The sequence below is a fragment of the Ptychodera flava genome, chromosome 10 (assembly GCF_041260155.1).
Source record: "Ptychodera flava strain L36383 chromosome 10, AS_Pfla_20210202, whole genome shotgun sequence".
Lineage (NCBI taxonomy): Eukaryota > Metazoa > Hemichordata > Enteropneusta > Ptychoderidae > Ptychodera > Ptychodera flava.
Window position 1 is genome coordinate 41203689 of NC_091937.1, and position 7720 is coordinate 41211408.

Genomic DNA, 7720 nt, shown 5'->3' on the forward strand with positions numbered 1-7720 from the left:
AAACAAAGTCCCGTAGTAGCGCATTCCAGCCATTTTCAAACCACACTGTTGTCAGTGGGGTAAACAATATTCGCAAAAATCACATTTCCAGCTAATAGACGATGTTTTATGAAATCACACGTCCCTATCACAAAATAAAATGATTTTTGTCCTTAAATCAATGCGCCAGTAAACAGGTCCAGCAGCAAGTTATCTAATCAAGTCTGTAATGTTAAAGCCAAGTATTTGTAACTTTTAACAATTTTTTTCATATTTTTGATTAAAATGACATCCTCACTATGCGAAAGTAGACCATAATTAATACTGAATCACATGGTTTGCATGCCCAGCCCGCCTCACGATTAACAGTGAAAGGAGTGAAAAATGACTTCTTGTCCGGACCAGAAGTCAGCTTTGTTGACACACGAAACGAAACGTAATCATACCACTGCGCATGCTCAACCACATCTACGCAAGTTTTACTGTGGCGTCCGTAGAAACTATACGCTCTTCGAAAAGGTCTGGTCCATCGAAACTGGAGACTCAACTAAAACGCGCGAAAAATGGGTGAAATACCGGAAAGATATAAATATGTAAGTGTTTACAGATTGTTCCGACTATAATGAGCCGTGCAAACAAATGTCTTGAACAACTGAACTAACGATTGAGGCAGTCGATTGTGAGCTTCATGCACTGCATTGCACGTTGTGGACGACGGTACGGAGATCAAGTTTGCTGAATGAATTGAGAGAGAAACAGGAGAAAAACATATATGAATAAAAATTCAACACTTCACCATTGTAATCATTGAACTTGTCGTTTCTTCCATTATGGAGGATAATGTAAATTTCGTTGAAAATAAATGACGGGACTGATTCTGCTCCGTCTACTCAAACGAAGGTTTGTGTACGGCCAGGCTACGCTGCAGGCAACACAGCCTATCAACTTCGCATATCGTTGCCGTAATTGAAAACGCTCAGAAAGGAAAAATACCGTTAAGGACACTATGTGCTCACATTCGGTTTGAATTAGTCCATTCAAGAAATATTAAAACCAGAAAAACAAGACTGACAAAAGCAAATATGTCTTCAACTTAGGTACTGGAGGTCATCTTTAGGAACATGCATATCAACTTCTATAGCGATGGGAGAAGCAGATCCTAAATACACAACCAAATGTCAACAACAAAAAACAGAGAAGGCTTGATAAAAAAAGAAAAGTGGGAGTGGGCAAAAATGCACTAGGGATCTGGTAAAAAAGTAATGCTGCATCATCGATCTTCTAGACCCTATCCCCTCCTGAATATCAAATGTTCCATCCCTTGGTATTACATAAGACCAAATGACAGGAAGTACATTTACAACCTTGGAGATTTTTAATTAATGCCATGAGTGTTATCATTCTAATGTAAACAGCACTTGAGTTAGTTACAGATAGTGAAATGCCTTCCACTGTGGGCGGTGATTACAACATCTGGAATTATCCTGAATCCAAATTTCTCATCAGTTCTTGTATGTCTTACATAGAAAAGTTGCAAAAATTGGTCCAAAATGAAAAAAATCACCTCAGCTTTGTTTTCTGGATCAAATTTTCCTACAAATTGGTACCAAATATGACAAAATTATGTTCACAGCCTTCAAAATTGTCTCACAACATATCCTTGGTTGGTGTAGGTCATTTAAGGTCACAAACTGAGAAAAGTACCTAAAATATACAAATTTTGGGGTTTCCCAACACTTTGAGCAGAAAATTTATCTAGTAACATCTTTTGGGACTTTATACCAAATTACAAAGCTATCAAACAAGGGACTTTATACCAAATTACAAAGCTATCAAACAAGTAATTTTGAGATAAAGTTTTCTTGACCAAAAATGACAATATTGTCTTAAAAATACAATTTTTTTATATTTCAGGACAATTTCCACATATCTAACTATTGTCATCTCTGTACGTCTGTGTACCAGATATGAAAGCTGTCTGTCCAGTGGTTTTAAAAAGGAAATACTGTCTAAGATTTTTGACCAAAAATGACAAAATTGCACAAAATAGTAATTTTCCAATTTTGTCATAATTTCAACAAATTAGAAGAGTAACACCCTTGCAAAGAGACAATTTGAGAGCAATTGGGCTGGCGGTTTCAGAGAAGAAGAATTTTTACTGAAAATGAGAAAATCACCAAAAATTCAGCAAAAATACAAAATTAAGGATATCTGCACAATATTCATAAAACTGTATAAGGTTCACCTAAGGTACTTGCACACAAATTTTCAAAGCAATCAAAAAAGTGGTTCTTGAGTTATTAATTCTTAACCATTTTCACATTTTGTAAGCTCATTTGCATAATTTTGGCAATGCAGACTTCATTTGAACAAAATCCCATCTATAGCCCAGGATGCATCCACACACCAAATACCAAGCTGAAACGTGCAGCGGTTTGCGTGTTTTTGATGTTGACGGACATACTGTACGTACATACATACATACATACATACACACATACATACAGACGCCATCGACTTCAGCCTATACGATAAACTCACATTGGTAAAACCAAATGTGAGCTAAAAATCACCTCAGCTTTGTTTTCTGGATCAAATTTTCCTACAATTGGTACCAAATATGACAAAATTATGTTCACAGCATTCAAAATTGTCTCACAACATATCCTGGGTTAGTATAGGTCATTTAAGGTCACAAACTGAGAAAAGTACCTAAATATACAAATTTGGGGGTTTCCCAACACTTTGAGCAGAAAATTTATCTAATAAAATCCCTCGGGACTTTATACCAAATTACAAAGCTATCAAACAAGGGACTTTATACCAAATTACAAAGCTATCAAACAAGTAATGTTGAGATAAAGTTTTCTTGACCAAAAATGACAATATTGTCTTAACAAGTCATTGACAATGACATAGTCCCCACTTGTAATAGGAGTATTAGTCTTGATGGGGCAGGGAAATGAGGTCATTAAGAAGTATCACTGGAGTGTATATGTTGAGATCTATGGGCACATAGGTCTACGTTGTTGTTTTTCCCAATTTGAAACACATGAGGCATGTCTAAGTTATGGTTCTAAATCGGGAAAAAAGATCAGACCTCTAACTGTATTGGCCAGCCAAGAAATACATATGCGCATAATAATGAGGTACAAGATGTGACATCTTAAGGTCTAATATCCTATCAGAATTGGAGGGTATAGATATAAAGGACATAGCACTTGTGGTTACGTATTTATCGACATAAACGTATATTTCAGGTCAAAGGTCATCGAGGTCACATGACATTTGGTCAAAAAATTTCTATCCTATAGTTATCCCTATATACCAAAAATCAGACCTCTAGCTCTATTGACTCGCTCAAAATTAGATATACGCATAATTAATGAGGTACAGTATGAAGCATCATAAGGTCTCCCATCATACCATATATGAAGGATGTAGCACTTGTGGTTACTGAGTTATGGACAAATATGTATATTTGAGGTCAAAGGTCACCGAGGTCACGTGACATTTTGTCAAAAAAATTGTATTGCTAAGTTATCCCTATATACCAAAAATCAGACCTCTAGCTCTATTGACTCGCTCAAAATTAGATATGCGCATAATTAATGAGGTACAATATGTGGCGTCATAAGCTGTCCCATCATACCATATATGAAGGCTGTAGCACTTGTGGTTACTGAGTTATGGACAAATATGTATATTTGAGGTCAAAGGTCACCGAGGTCACGTGACATTTTGAAAAAAAAATAGTATTGCTAAGTTATCCCTATATACCAAAAATCAGACCTCTAGCTCTATTGGCTCGCTCAAAATTAGATATGTGCATAATTAATGAGGTACAATATGTGGCGTCATAAGCTGTCCCATCATACCATATATGAAGGGTGTAGCACTTGTGGTTACTGAGTTATGGACAAATATATATATTTGAGGTCAAAGGTCACCAAGGTCACGTGACATTTTGTCAAAATATCTGAGATATCTGCGTGAACGGATGGACTCACGGACAGACATGACCCAATCTATAAGCCCCCTGGACTTCATCCGTGGGGACTAAAAACTGTGTCACTGCATCCTTTTTGCAATATGAATACGATGAGAAACTAAATTTTTATTTTTCTTGGCCTTATACATGGGAGTCTATGGACTGCCTTATACATGGGAGTCTATGGACTGCCTTATACATGGGAGTCTATGGAGACTGCCTTATACATGGGAGTCTATGGAGGTGAAAACTAAAAAGTCCTCTAACACGGCCAAATTTGATCGCATTGTGAAACAAATCGACGTGCATCTGTATGGGGTAGGGTACTATCCTTGTGCAAAGTTTGAAAGAAATTGACCGGGGCATGTCTGAGATATCTGCGTGAACGGACGGACGCACGCACGGACGCACGCACGGACGAACGGACGGACGCACGGACACGACCAAACCTATAAGTCCCCCCGGACGGTGTCCGTGGGGACTAACAATACATTTTTTTATATTTCAGGACAATTTCCACATATCTAACTATTGTCATCTCTCTACGTCTGTGTACGAAATATGAAAGCTGTCTGTCCAGGGGTTTTAAAAAGGAAACACTGTCTAAGATTTTTTGACCAAAAATGACAAAATTGCACAAAAATAGTAATTTCCAAATTTTGTCATAATTTCAACAAATTAGAAGAGTAACACCCTTGCAAAGAGACAACCCAAATTTGAGAGCGATTGGGCCGGCGGTTTCAGAGAAGAATTTTCACTGAAAATGAGAAAAATCACCAAAAAATTCAGCAAAAATACAAAATTAAGGATATCTTCACAATATTCATAAAACTGTATAAGGTTAAGCTAAGTACTTGCACAAAGCGGTTCTTGAGTTATTAATTCTTAACCATTTTCACATTTTGTAAGCTCATTTGCATAATTTGCATAATTTTGGCAATGCAGACTTCATTTGAACAAAATCCCATCTATAGCCCAGGATGCATCCACACAACAAATACCAAGCTGAAAGGTGCAGCGGTTTGCGTGTTTTTGATGTTGACGGACATACTGTACGTACATACATACATACATACATACATACATGTACATACATACACACATACATACAGACGCCATCGACTTCAGCCTATACGATAAACTCACATTGGTAAAACCAAATGTGAGCTAAAAATTATATCTTGAATGCAGTACAAAAGTCTTACTTATTAAATTTAAAAGTATTTCCAAATAATATCGAACGTAACGGGTATCTAATCCCACAATGACTACAGTAGTACAATTATCGGCTAGCTGCGATGCGATGGAGCTCCAGGCATGGTAGAAGTTCGAACACAAGAGAGATCCCGGCTTCACTGCAGAGTCGTCCCCGTGCACACCCTGCCCAACAGCAAACTAACCTCTTGGTTTGATTCTGTTGTTTACATATTTTTGTATAAAATTCATGATATATATATCTGACTTTCACAACTGTACAATTTGCTTAAGTCTGTGATTTCGGCTGTAGTCTACAGACGATCGGAGGGAGCTACGGCAGGCCCCAAATTTGCATGGACAATGCCCGGGACAATTATGGACGCAGCTCGATGAGAAAGTCATTCACATAAACCTAAATGAAGTGATCAATGCAAAATTAAACATCACTGGTTCTGAAAATTTATGATCAATGGTTCTGACCTACGGATTTTACACTGCGGCGTTGTTTTTTTTGTGTTTGGCCGGCTACTAGTCCTGTAAGGCTGTACTACATGGAGGTAGTAGACTGTACAAGTGCAGCGGGGCCGGGCCGAGATTGGCGTGGGGCCTGCAGCAAGGTAAAGTTGACAGCGTCCATTGCAGAATGCCCGCGTGTTATCCTTTCGCGTTTGGGAGGAAATTTACCGCTGTATTCAGAATGCCTTTTTACCAGTATAAAAGCTCAGAAACTGATGCATCAAGAGCCAAGAGTCTGTAAATTTCTTAGCAGTAGCTCCATTATTTTTTTCTAAATTTTCGCTGAGATACAGCCGTGCGTATACTGGTCCCGATCGTTCTGACTCAGGCGTTCACAGCTGTTTAGGGAGCCGTCATTATTTACGATCTGGGGGTAGGAGGAATTACATTAGAAACTCCGAAATTTTGAGTCACACCCCAGCCAACCATGATGACTTTGAGTAACCCCCTCTCTAACAGAAATTTTGGCTTAAATGAGCCCATGTAACAATATGTAGATATAAAAGCTCACCTAATAAGCAGTCTCCGACCATATAGTATTGTTTAAATTTGGATAGGTAGCATGTCATTATGGTATGGTTAAATGTCCAAATGGTTGTTGAACTCAAGTCAATTAAAATATATTTCTATGATAATATAAAGGATGAATTCACAACAGTTCAGTTTTGTCCTAGATCCTGTGCACTTATAGTGATATCTGTCGAGAACATTTCTCCATGACCCAGCCTCTCCTTCCACCTCTGGTAACGACTGCAGAAAACTACTGTGTGACATCATCATCACCACTGTCGATCCTCATCTTTACTGTCGCTGGTGCCATTCTAATTACATGAACAACAATATCATTCTCATCGTCACTATCTTCTCTTTCATAATAAGTGTTGCTAGTAGTAGCAGCTACTTGTAGTTTTTTGCCTTGCTTCATCTAGTTGATATTTATTTGTTCTGTTAAAGTATTTATTTTCTTCTTTAATATGTATTAGAGTAAAATATATATTATCGACTAATCATTATGTCATTGAGGACAGAGTAAGACAAAGAAAAAACATTTTGAGCACCCCCTTCTAGCTTTCAATTTTTGAATTACCCCCAGGTCGTAAATACTGACGGTTCCCTTACTTGCTGCCAAAGGCCATCGCGTTCACTGCATTCGACAGCCTACCATACATTGCCAAACTATGTTGCTTCGATTTCGCAATCACCTTGCCGCTAAAGCAACAATCAGCTGAAATTTATTACTTCAAGTTACTCAATTTTGATAGCTATTTGCCTACAGAAGTGAGCCAAGTATATATAGTGTCGTCTTGATTTTACATCGGTTCCCGGAGTTCTGAGTGACCAACTGCAGGGTGCGCATCGGTGCACTGCCGACTGCAGTTTGAATAATCCGTATATAACGCACACTGTACCAGAATATAATGTCAGCCTCCTCTGCCAAAGTTCTGTATCCTCTGAAACACAGTAGCAGTACGTATTTGAACAGAGAAGAACAAAATAAAACCATTCGCAGGTCATTCAGCCGGCGACCATGGGCGATTACCCAGGCAGTGTGGCGTGGCATGGCAAGGCCCCAGGAATGTTGCAGGCTTGATGATGTCATCAGTATCGGCGTTCTCGGTCACGTGCACAGCCTACAAGTTGTCAACAAACCCGCGCGGCAATCCAACTCGATCGGGCAATATTTAGCGTTTGTATGTCACTACAGGAGCACAAATTTGGCTTATTTCTTTACTGAACAACATTTCACGATGGATGTAAGAGAATAACATGTAATTTCGAACATAAAAAAGGTTAAAAGTTACAAATACTGGGGCTTTAAGGGTCATAACAAATGTGAGAAATCTAAAACATTAAATATGTTGTTTTTTATCAATTTTACAACCAAAACCGCATGAAAATCTCTGATACTTCGAATCAGCCATCCTGCATATTTCTAACATTCATCAAAACCTCATTTCTGTTCCACAACTCATTAAATAGTCCACAATGCAGGATTGGTGTACATTCCAAAACTACATATATGAACGACCCCTAAAA